The 12625-nt window shown below is 41.7% G+C and overlaps 1 protein-coding gene across 1 annotated transcript in view; it reads right to left on the bottom strand.

The window, feature by feature from the left end:
- LOC122564432 (nucleotide-binding oligomerization domain-containing protein 1-like) overlaps positions 1–5946 on the bottom strand; it is a 50955-nt gene extending 45009 nt beyond the window's left edge. The window contains exon 1 of the mRNA XM_043719279.2: positions 5764–5946. The gene's annotated coding sequence lies outside the window, so the exon portion shown is untranslated. The remainder of the gene's footprint in view (positions 1–5763) is intronic.
- Positions 5947–12625: the final 6679 nt, after the last annotated feature.

Raw genomic sequence — 12625 nt, 5'->3', positions numbered from 1 at the left:
GCGCCAGCTGGTTTCATAACAGTTTCTACCCTGCTGTTGTTACAATACTGAATGGAACTCACAAACTCTTAACATTCACCTGTACCTGTGTTTTTATTTTTGCTGCAGTTTACCTGTTATTTACTTATCTTTGCTATTTAACTCTGTGATTTGCCTGTATTGCTCACAAGACAAAGCTTTTCACTATACTTCAGTGCATGTGACAATATATTCAAATCAATTCAAATTTTAAATGAAGTTTGAATGCTGAAATTCTGAATTCTGAAATTAGCTTCTCAGGGCAAAGGCAACAAGAGGGTATTGAGGGATCAGCTGACTAGAATGGATTCGGAAAATGCAATAATTGATTTGATGGGAGACAGGAAATGGCTAATGTTTCAAGAAATGCAGCAGACATACACACCTTGAAGACTCAAATGTCCAAAGGAAAATGATTACTGAAAGATGTTTAAGATTGAATTAGATCAAAGAAAGTGGCTTTTAAGAAAAATAGTGGTCAGCCTGACAATTGCTAGCAATTTAAGATCCAACAAAAACAGACCAATAAACAGAGAAGGAAAGTGAAAAATAAACATGTAAGTAAGCCAGCGAGAAACATTAAGGAGGACTGCAAAAGCTTCTTTTCAAATATGACAAGATAAAAATGAGCAAGGATAATTGTGGGCACATTACCCACAAGAGAATGTATAATGGACAAGGAAATGGTAGAGAAAATGAACAATTACTTTGTGTCTGTCTTCACAGAAGAAGATACAGAAAATTTTCAAGCAACACTTGGTATCTAAGGGACTTGTGCAACCAAAGAGATGAAGCTAGAGTAGAATTAATGAAAAGACGGTACTTGAAAAAGAAACCATGGATTGAGGATTGATTGAGTCTGATTAGCTTCACTTCAGAGTACTGAAGGAAATAATAATTGAGACAGTTGATGGATCTATGGTTATATTTTATAATTCTATAGATCTTGGAAAGGTTCCTGCTGATTGGATGGTAGTAAGTGTACCCCCATTATTTAATGGGGACATAGAGGGAGAGTTGAGAATTACAGACCTGTTAGTTTGGTGTCAGTAAAAGGGAAATGTTGGAACATATGATCAAGGATGTGATGGTGGAACATTCAGAAAAGAATGGCAAAATTGGGCTGAGTCAATGTGGATTTATGAAAAGGAAATCATATTTGCCAAACTTGGAGATTTTTTTAAGGATGTCATTTAGAGCGTAGACAAAGGAGAACCAGTAGATGTGGCATATTTAGATTTTCAGAAGGCTTTTGATACTGAACAACATAGGAGGTTAGTAAAATAAAGTAGGATCAAATAGAACTGGAGGCATTATTATACCATGGATTAAGAATTGGTTAATGGATGAATAATATATTATTCTCAGTATCACAGGTAGTTACTAATGGCAGTTATTAGTGTCAGTACTTGGTCCACAAATGTTCACAATCTGTATCAATGATTTAGATGTGGGTCTAATTATAATATTTCCTAATTAGCAATGACACCACCCTGTCAATTGTGTAAATTATGAGGTTAGTGCAAGGAGGTTTCAAGAGAACTTGGGTAGGCTAAGTGAATGGGATAGAACATGGCAGATGGTATATAATATATACAAATGTGATGTTATTCACTTTGGAAAAAACTGAAAGGTGGAATATTTCTTAAATGATGAGAGGTTGAGAAATGTGGGTGTCCTTGTCCACAAACAAATATGCAGGTGAAGCAAACTATTGGGAAGACAAACAGTACTTTGGTATTCTTTTCAAAGGGAGTTTAGTTAACAAGTAAAGATAGCTTGCTGTAGTTGTATTGAGCCTTGTATTGAGACTTCCCTCTGAGTACTGTGTATAATTTTGGTCTCCGTAACTAAGGAAGAATGAAATTGCCATAGAGGAAGTGCAATGGCAGGTCACCAGATTAATGCCTGAATGGTGGGATTAACTGACAAGGGCAGATTTTTGAAATAGCATCTGAGTTCTTTAAGTTTTTCAAAGAATGAGAGCAATCTCATTGAAACTTGCAAAATTCTTACAGGGCGTGACAGGGTGGATACAGATCGGTTGTTTCCTCTAGCTGGTGACTCTAGGAAGAGGGGGCATAACCAGAGTTCCCATTAATATGGGCCGCTGAAGCCAATGCATGACATCAGCCTTCAGAACGCATGGTCACTGGACTTGAAACGTTACCTCTGCTCTTTGTCCAACAAATGCTGAGAGACTTGCTGAGTTCCTCCAGTCAATTCTGTTGTTGTCTCTCCTTTTATTTGATGGACAATTATTGAAGTTTTCCATTCTTCAATCTTGTTTGTAATATTTTGAGTAAGCGAATTTCTTTTGATTTTCTCCAGGGTTAGTAACAAGCATTTTGAAGATGAATCTCTATTTCCTAAAGACACCAGAACAATCCTAGAGTTGTAAATTTTAACTGGTGACAAAACAAGGAAGTTGTTTTAATTCAGAGTTAACTCTGACCTTAACTCAAGGTCAGAGAGCAACTGGCCTTGCTCTCTCAGTAACACATGCCCTTGGTGTTTACAGCAGCTAACCCTCTGTGACCTTAACATTAGGTGAACACTTTCTCACAGAAGTGGTTTTCACAAGAGCACAGCCAGGAAGGGGAAGAGCACTTTGCTCAGTTCCGTCTTTTTAGATTATTGTTACTGCAGCTAGCATCATCTGAAAGGAGATTAGTGTCTGGGTTGTGGCTAATTGGCTCATTCCAAAACCAGTAACATAACTTAAATCAACTTTCTGAGAACTTTTGTGGTGCAGTGGTAGTGTCCCTACCTCTAAGCCAGGTTCAAGTCTTATCTGCTCAAGAGATGTGTATTAACATCTCTGAACTGGCTGATTAGAAAATAACTTGCCCAAGCATCAATTGTAGTGCCCTTCCCCCCATTTGTGTTGTGAAATTGACAATGCTCTGCATGTTCTGGTTAAAGAAATTTTGATTTGGCTTTCAACGAAATGGATGGGTCCTTTTCATTTGTCTACTTTTTATTCAGTCCTCCTGACACCTGTCAGGACATGTCTCAAACTGCTACCGACCTTCCTTCAGTGCCACCCGATTGGTCACTTTCTCATATAAGCAATCAGTAACCTAATTGACTAGGGAGAGCTTCACAGCACATTCAAATCCCAACTCAAATTTCCCTTTCTCAAGCATCACTAACCCTATCGCTGAATTTGGGCTCTCAAATTGTGCATTGGAACGGAACAAGAAGTGAAAGGGAAAAAAAACAAAGAACTGCAGATACTGGAAATCTGAAACAAAAACAGAAGTAACTGAAGAAACTCGACAGGTCTGGCAGAATCAATGGAGTTAATGGAGTTAAGTTGAAGTTGCACAAGTTGCTATGGTGGTTTGTGATTCTATTAATGCTCACCATTGGGTAGCACGGTGGTTTAGTGGTTAGCACTGCTGCCTCACAGCGCCAGGGACCCACGTTTGATTCCAGCCTTGGGCAATTGTGTGTGTGGAGCTTGCATATTCTCCCTGTGCCTGCGTAGGTTTCCTCTGGGTGCTCTGGTTTCCTCCCACAGTCCAAAGATGTGTAGGTCAGGTGAATTGGTCATGCTAAATTGTGTTAGGTGTAGTAGTCAGAGGGAAATGGGTCTGGGTGGGTTACTCTTTGCAGGGTCAGTGTGGACTTGTTGGGCTGAAGGGCCAGAAGGGGTACATCAGGTTGTAAACCCGAGTAGCTATATTGCTCAGTTAAAGATGGAAATTGGGAAGTTTCTATGAGTTGTCTGCTCCTCTAAACTGGTATCTTGACAAAAGCTTCATCATTGAAATAAATGGAATGGCTTAAATTAGTTGTACTTGTCCACCAAACATACCACCAAAGTTAAGGTGTGTCTATTCACCAATAAAGTTGGTGAATTTTTATCAGTGTAATTAGTACAGTCAACAACCACTCTACCATTTAAAGCTAGCTTTTATATGTGTGGAGTTGCAACCCTTCAGATTTTTATTGTTGTTGCAAATTAAATATTTCTCTTTCCCCCTGCCCACACTTTCAATCCTATTTTACTTTCTCTCTCTGTGTTGCTTTTTACATTGGTATTTTTCATCAGCGTGTATTATGACACAGCACTGGAGATGGGACTTGAAGCTTGGTATTCGGGCTCAGAGGTTAGGGCCACTACCACTACACCCCAAGAGCCCAAAATTCTACGTATATGACTCTGGATTATTTCATTCACCTCTCAGTTTCTTCTTTAAACTTTACTTATCTCAATGAAAGTATTTCAAGTGAATTTGTTTCAGAAGCACACCATTAGTTGCCTTGATGCTCAGGTTCCACATCCTCAGTAGAGTGCGCCTAGTTTTATTGTTCTGTTCTGACAGAAAATTGCAGTGTAGAAGTCATAGAAACTTGCCTATGGGTGGGCAAATGTCAGTAGAATGGAGATTCATTCACGTACCACAAAATCCAATAAAGATAAATGGTATTGTTTCATGACAAAATAATCTCATTAATATTTACACAGTGCATTATCATGTTAAAATATCTTGGAATATAAATGTTCACAACATAAATGGAAGACTTGTATCTCACTGTGTCTGTGGACTCTCTATGTTAAAGCAATCTTTAAAAAGAATGCTTCCTCTTTCTTCTCCTACCTTTATTTTATTTCAAATATGTATTTATATTTTCCTTGAAAGATACAATAGTTTCTGTCTGAACCACTCTTCTGGCAAAGAATCTCAAGCTTTGACCATCTTACATATAAGAATTTGTACGATTATTAGCTAGGGAGAGACGAACAGTCCATCAAGCCGGCTGCACACCATGATGTGACCAAAGCATCATGACTGAACACTTTCTCCCCTGCAGCCAAGTAACTCTCGAGAGATACACAGTGAAAGTGTAAAAAGAAAAAAAACACATAGAAATTAAATTATCTCCTCAGTCTTTTAGTGCCAATTTTAATCCATGACTGATGACCCCAAATGTTTAAAGCAATGAAAGAATTACTGTTGAAGGATAGAATGACATAGATACAGGAATGCAGCAGAAATCTTCTTCACAGAGTAACAAGATCAATTAGCTGATAATCCTTCTTTTGGTTGTATTAATTGGAGGAAGAATAACAGCTATGTGAATGAGCATTTAGTGTATAAAATTTTTAATATCTCCTTAAACCAGTAGTGTAGAAAAACAAAATAAATGATTTAGTACCACATCTGAAAGATAGAAATACTGATTAATTCACTACTAGTCCAGGTTATCATGAATTATGAACTCAAACGCTGTTTAAAATTATACACTTTCAGATCACGTGGTGTAGGTGCAGGTTTTTCTGAGTAACTCAGCTTAAAGTTCTTAAACTCCAAGCCAGCTGCAGGTTGATTATATCAACCAGAAACAACAGGATTTTTAGATTCCCTACAGTATGGAAACAGGCCCTTCAGCCCAACAAGTCCACACCAGCCCTCCAAAGGATAACCCTCCCAGACACATTACCCTATCCTATATTTATCACTGACTAATGCACTTAACACAATGGGCAATTTAGCATTGCCAATTCACCTGACCTGCACATCTTTGGATTGTGGGAGGAAACTGGAGCACCCGGAGGAAACCGGCGCAGACACAGGGAGAACATGCAAACTCCACTCAGACAGTCACCCGAGGCAGGGATTGAACCTGTGAGGCAGCAGTGCTAACCACTGAGCCACCGTGCCACCCCAGGGTTTGTTAGCTTAGGACTGGAAACATTAGTAGTTAAAATTGCAAAAGTATTCTCAGACTTGCCTTCTTCTCCCAATAGCACGGTCCTTCTGTGTGTGTGTCTTTGTTGCAGTTCTTCAAGTTTGTTCTTCCGTCAAGAAGGTCGTTGTCACTATAAAGTCCTACGGATCTGCACAATTATCATCTTGCAATTTCAAGCACATTGTTTTTACTTCAGCGATCTGTCCGAGAATTGTTGCTTTTTGTTTGATTGTGTCCACTGAATTCACCCAAAAGGGAACCTGGCCCCTAAATTGACGTCACCAGCAGTGGTCAGACAGGATGTGAGTCTCCTTTAAGGTCATGTGGCAAGCTGTCTCAGTTCCCATGATTGTAGAAGATAACTGACTGTCAGCAAAAGGTGGAGCTGAATCTATGGGTTTTAATGCTAACTGTAACTTCCATCAAGTTTATTTAGAGGTTTTCTTGCTGTGAGGTTCAGGGATTTCTCTTGCTTTATCTTATCAAGCTCGCCTTATTAATTTCTGATGAAGGGCTTTTGCCCAAAATGTCGATTTTCCTGCTGCCTGACCTGCTGTGCTTTTCCAGCACCACTTTAATCTTGACTCTAATCTCCAGCATCTGTAGTACTCACTTCTGCCTCACCTTATTAATTCTCACCTTATTCCTGAAGAAGGGCTTATGCCCGAAACGTCGATTCTCCTGCTCCTCGGATGCTGCCTGGCCTGCTGTATTTTTCCAGCACCACATTTTTCAACTGTGGTCTCCAGCATCTGAATTCCTCACTTTCTCCTAGTTCACCGTATTATATGCCTACCCAATGCCACTGTGGTGTCTCTTACTTTCAACTTTCACCCTGTCTTTCCATATATTGTTCCTGGAATAACTTGCTGCTCCGTGAATATCTCCTGATTTATTTTCTTCCACACACACTGATTACTGCTTGGAAGTCTGTGTGTAATTCCCATCAGGGTCATTAGTTTATTTGTGGTTCATTAACTCGACCCATACATATTCTGTACCTACTGCCTCAATATCACTTCTTGCTATGGGTTTGATGTGAGGTTATCCACTTTGGTCACGAAAACTGGAAGGCAGATTATTATCTGAATGGTGGCAGTTTTGGAAAAGGGGAGGTGCAATGCGACCTGGGTATTACAGTGGAACAGTCATTGAAGGTTAGCATGCAGTTGCAGTAGACAGTGAAGAAAGCTAATGGCATGTTGGCCTTCGTAGCAAGAGGATTGGAATATCGAAGTAAAATTGTCTTGCTGCAGTTATACAGGGCCTTGGTGAGGCCTCACCTAGTTTTGGTCTACTACTCTGAGGAAGGACATTCTTGCTGTTGAGGGAGTCCAGCGAAGGTTTACCAGATCAATTCCCTGGATGGCAGGACTGACGTAATGGGATACTGAGATTGCATGATCGTATTGAATGGTAGTGCAGGCTTGAAGAGCCGATTGGCCTACTCCTGCATCTATGTTTCCTCAGTTGAGGAAAAAGGAGGTCATGTTAGAGGTAGCCCAGTGGAAGATGGCGTCATCAGAACAATGATGTCAGGGTCGGAGAATGGATTGGAAATCGAGAAGGAAGCAGGATATGAGGAAGTGGTGTTGATGTAACTGTGAGGTTCTGCTTCTTTAATCTTGGTAGCTGGTTGATAGGACAGTAGTTCATGCACTTGTATCAAGCTTAAAAGTAGCAGGATGTCCGTTGACATAGACAATTTCTGTGTCTTCTGCTTTGTCTGGATTAGCGAGTTACCCTTGGAATGCCTCAGATACTTTCTGCACTGGACTTAACTCATCTAAAGTGGTATCTCTTCAAGTGGTGTGAGTGCTCCACTGTGTTGAACTCTTTACATGTGACCAGAGTATTTCCACTGTTCTGAAACATGTACTTCTGCACATCTTCTGGAAGTGACCTACAGTTTTACTCATGTAGCATTCCATTGTGTGCCTGTGAAGCCTAAAGACCATAGGTTAAAGGAGCAAGAGTTCAGCCATTTAGCCTGTTGAGTCTGTTCCACCATTCGATCATGGCTGATATGTTTCTCAACTCCATTCTCCTGCATTCTGCCTGCAATCCTTGTTCCCCTTACTAATCAAGAACTTATCTATCTCCTTCTTAAATGCACTCAATGACTTAGCCTTCACAGCCTTCTGCAAAATGAATTCCACAGATTAACCACTCTCTGGCTGAAAAAAATCCTCCTCATCTCAGTTCTAAAAGGTTGTCACTCTGAGGCTGTGGCCTTTGGTCCTAGTCTGTCCAACTATTGGAAACATCTTCTCCATGTCCACTCTATCCAGGCCTCTCCGTATTCTGTAAGTTTCAATGAGATCCCCCACCCCCATCCTTCTAAACTCCATCGAATACAAACCCAAAGACATCAATCGCCTCAAATGACAAGCCTTTCATCCCCAGGATCATTCTTGTAAACCTTGTCTGGAGCCCCTCCAGTGTCAGCACATCCTTCCTTTGATATGGGGCCCAAAACTGCTCACAGCCTCAGCAATACACCTCCGCTGTAGCCGACTTGAAATGAATGCTAGCATTGCATTTACCTTTCCTAACTGCCAACCGAACCTGTATGTTAACCTTATGAGAATTCTGAACTAGGACTCCCAAGTTCCTTTGTGCTTCAGATTTTCAAAGTCCTTTGCAATTTAGAAAATAATCTATGCCTCTGTTCCTTCTATACAAATGCATAAACTCATATTTTCCCACCTTATTTTCCATTTGCCACTTCTTTGCTGGCTCTCATGGCCTGTCAAACTCCTTCTGCAAATTATTTTTATTCATTCGTTATCTAGCCAGCCTGTATTGTATGACCCTAGCTACCCTTCAACTGAATGGCTTGCTAGACCAGTTCAGAGGGCAGCTGAGAGTCAATTGCCTTGTTTTGAGTCTGGATTCATATGTAGGCCAGACCAGATAAGGATGGCAGATTTCCTTTCCTGAAGGACACCAGTGAGCCAGACAAGTTTTTCCAACAATTGACATTGGTTTTATGATCATCAGTAGATTCTTAATTCTCGACTTCTTTTAAAATTGAACTCAACTTCCACCACCTCCTTTGAAGGGATTAGAACCTGTGTCTGTAGTGTATTAGGTGAGCTTTTGGATTAATAGTTGCCCAATAATCACATTAGACCATCACCTCCCTGCTCCTCTACCCTACCTGTTCTTCTGTCTATCTTTGTGATACCTGCAAGCTTAGCACATGCCCTCAGTTCCTTCATTCAGATTATCAGTGTATAATGTGAACAGTTGTGGTTACTATACAGACTTTTGTGGTACTCCATTAGTCACCAGTTGCCATCCTGAAAAAGACCCTTTATCCCCACTCTTTGCCTTCTACCAATTAGCTATTCCATTATCCATGCCAGTACCTTGCCCCTAACACCATGGGCTCTTATCTTATTTAACGGCCTCTTGTATGGTATCTTGTCAAAGGTATAGGCAAAAGTGAGGACTGCAGATGCTGGAGATCAGAGTCTAGATTAGAGTGGTGCTGGAAAGGCACAGCAGGTCAGGCAGGTGTGAAGGCCATTCTTGATGAAGGGGTTTTGCCCGAAACATCGATTTTCCTGCTCCTCAGATGCTGCCTAACATGCTGTGCTTTTCCAGCACCACTCTAATCTAGACCCTTGTCAAAGGTATGCCTTTTGGAAATCCATAGAAATCTTGTCAACTGGCTTTCCTTTATCTAACTTGCCCATTACCTCTTCAAAGAATTCTAACAGATTTGTTGGGTGTGAACTTCCCTTGACAAAGCTATGCTGACTTAGCCCTATTTTAACAGACACTTCCAAATATCCAGCAATCTTATCCTTAAAATTGACTCAAAATCTTATCAATGCAGCCTACAATTTCCTGTCTTCTGCCTCCCTCCCTTCTTAAACAGGGGGGTTACATTTGCCATATTCCAGTTCTCTGGGACCCTTCCTGAATCCACTGATTCCTGAAATATCACCATCAATGCCTTTATGATCGCCTCAGCTATTTCCTTCAGAATTCTGGGTTGTAGTCATCTGGGCTGGCTGATTTATTCACCTTTCAGCTTCCCCAGCACCTTCTCTGCAGTGATGGCCACTATACTCACTTCTGCCCTCTGACTCACGTGAAGTTCTGGTAGCTGCTGGTGTCTTCCACTGTGAAAGCTGATGGAAAATACCTGTTCCGTTTGTATGCCATTTCAAAGTTTGTGAGAAGATTTGTAGCTCGGGTGCTCGTTGTTGTGGTTCTGTTCGCCGAGCTGGGAATTTGTGTTGCAGACGTTTCGTCCCCTGTCTAGGTGACTTCCTCAGTGCTTGGGAGCCTCCTGTGCAGCGCTTCTGTGATGTTTCCTCCGGTATTTATAGTGGTTTGAATCTGCCACTTCCGGTTGTCAGTTCCAGCTGTCCGTTGCAGTGATCGTATATTGGGTCCGGGTCGATGTGCTTATTGATTGAATCTGTGGATGAGTGCCATGCCTCTAGGAATTCCCTGGCTGCTCTCTGTTTGGCTTGTCCTATAATAGGACTAGCCACACGACCACACATCAAGAGCATTTCCGAACTGACAGCCAGACTACTGCAACCACTAGGACTCATAACAACACACAAACCAACAGCCACTCTCAGACAATAACTCACCAGAACGAAGGACCCAATACCCAGCATGAGCAAAACCAATGTAGTGTACAAAATCCCATGCAAGGACTGCACAAAACACTACATAGGACAAACAGGAAGACAGCTAACGATCCGTATCCATGAACACCAACTAGCCACGAAACGGCACGACCAGCTATCCTTAGTAGCCACACACGCAGATGACAAGCAACATGAATTCGACTGGGACAACACTACTATTATAGGACAAGCCAAACAGAGAACAGTCAGGGAATTCCTAGAAGCATGGCACTCATCCACAGATTCAATCAATAAGCACATCGACCTGGACCCAATATACCGACCACTGCAGCGGACAGCTGGAACTGACAACCGGAAGCGACAGATTCAAACCACTATAAATGCTGGAGGAAACATCACAGAAGCGCTTCACAGGAGGCTCCCAAGCACTGAGGATGTCACCTAGACAGGGGATGAAACGTCTGCAACACAAATTCCCAGCTGTATGCCATTTCTTTGTTCCCTATTACGCCTTCTCCAGCATCATTTCCCACTGGTCCAAAGTCCACATTTGTCTCTCTCTTACTTTGTAGATATCTAAAAAAAACTCTCACAATCTTCTTGTATAATATTAGCTAGATTACTCTAATTTTTGACTTCTCCCCCCCCATTGCTTTTTTAGTTATTCTGTGCTGGTTTTTAAAGGCTTCCCAATCCTCTGGCTTCCCACTAATTTTAACCACATTGTGTGCTTTCTCTTCTGCTTTTATACTGTCACTGACTTCCCTTGTCACCCATGGCTGCCTCACCCTTCCCTTAGTATTTTCCTTTTTCCTTGGGCTGAATTTCTGCTGTATCTTTTAAGTTACCCCTGAAATCCCTGCCATTGCTGTTTCACCATGTTCCCTGCTAGGCTCCCCTTGGAATTAACTCTGGCCAGCTACTCTCTTATGTCTTTGTAGTTACCTTTACGCAATTGTAATGCCACTATGTGGTATGGTGGTCAGTGGTTAGCACTGCTACCTCACAGTGTTAGGGACCTAGATTCAAATCCAGCCTTGGCAGACTACCTGTGTGAAATTTGAATATTCTCCGTGTGTCTGTGTGGGTTTCCTCTCCAGTCCAAAGAAGTACAGGTCAGGTGGATTGACTATGTTAAATTGCCCATTGTATGCAGGCTAGGTGGATTATTCATGGGAAAGGATAGGGTGGGGGTTGGGTCTGGATAGGAGGCTTGTCAGAGATTTGGTGTGGACTCGATTGGCTGAATGGCCTGCTTCCACATTGTATGGATTTTGGGATTATATCCTATTCCAGGTTCTCCCACTCAAACTGTCGGGTGAATTGTATCATATTATGACCACTTCCCTCTTGAGGTTCTTTACTTTTAGCTCCCTAATTAAGTCTGTCTCATGACCATTCCTGGTGAAGGGCTTATGCCCAAAACATTGACTCTCCTGCTCCTCGGATGCTGCCTGACCTGCTGTGGTTTTCCAGTGCCACACTTTTTGACTCTGATTTCTCCAGCATCTGCAGTGCTCACTTTCTCCTCTGCCTCATGACACATCACCAAATCTGCCATTGCCTGTTCCCTAGTGTGGTATACCACAAGTTGATCCAAAACACCCATCTCATTGACATTCCACAGATGTAGACATTGAATTCCTTTTCTTGGGATCTGCTATCAAGCTGATTTTCCCCATCCACCTGCATATTGAAGCCCCCCATGATTGTTGTAATACTGCCTTTCTTACACTCCGTTCTATCTCCTAATTTATTTTCTTCCACACACCCTGATTATTGCTGGAAGCCTGTAAATAATTCCCATCAGGGTTATTTATTTCTTTGCAATTCATCAACTCTACCCATACAGATTCTACACCTTCTGACTCAATATCATAGAAATCATTGAAACCCTATAGTGTTGAAACAGGCCATTTGACCCAACAAGTCCACACTGACCCTCCGAAGAGTAACCTACCCAGACTTATTCTCCTATCCAATTGCTCTAGATTTACCCCTTTCTAATGCACCTACCCTACACATCCCTGAACACTATGGGCAACTTAGCATGGCCAATTCACCTAGCCTGCACATCTTTGAATTGTAAGAGGAAACCGGAGCACCCGGAGGAAATCCACACATACACGGAGGAAGTGGAATGTGCACACTCCACACAGACAGTCTGCCAAGGCTGGAATTGAACCTAGATCCCCTGCACTGTGAGGTAGCAGTGCTAACCACCGACCACTGAAGTATCACTTCTTGCTATTGATTTATTCTCATTTCTCACTAACAAGGCAACC

Source organism: Chiloscyllium plagiosum, unplaced genomic scaffold (genome assembly GCF_037043375.1).
Source record: "Chiloscyllium plagiosum isolate Xiang-an unplaced genomic scaffold, Cpla_swu_hap1 HiC_scaffold_34, whole genome shotgun sequence".
In the NCBI taxonomy this organism is placed as follows: Eukaryota; Metazoa; Chordata; class Chondrichthyes; order Orectolobiformes; family Hemiscylliidae; genus Chiloscyllium; species Chiloscyllium plagiosum.
This window is presented reverse-complemented; position numbering and strand designations above follow the sequence as displayed.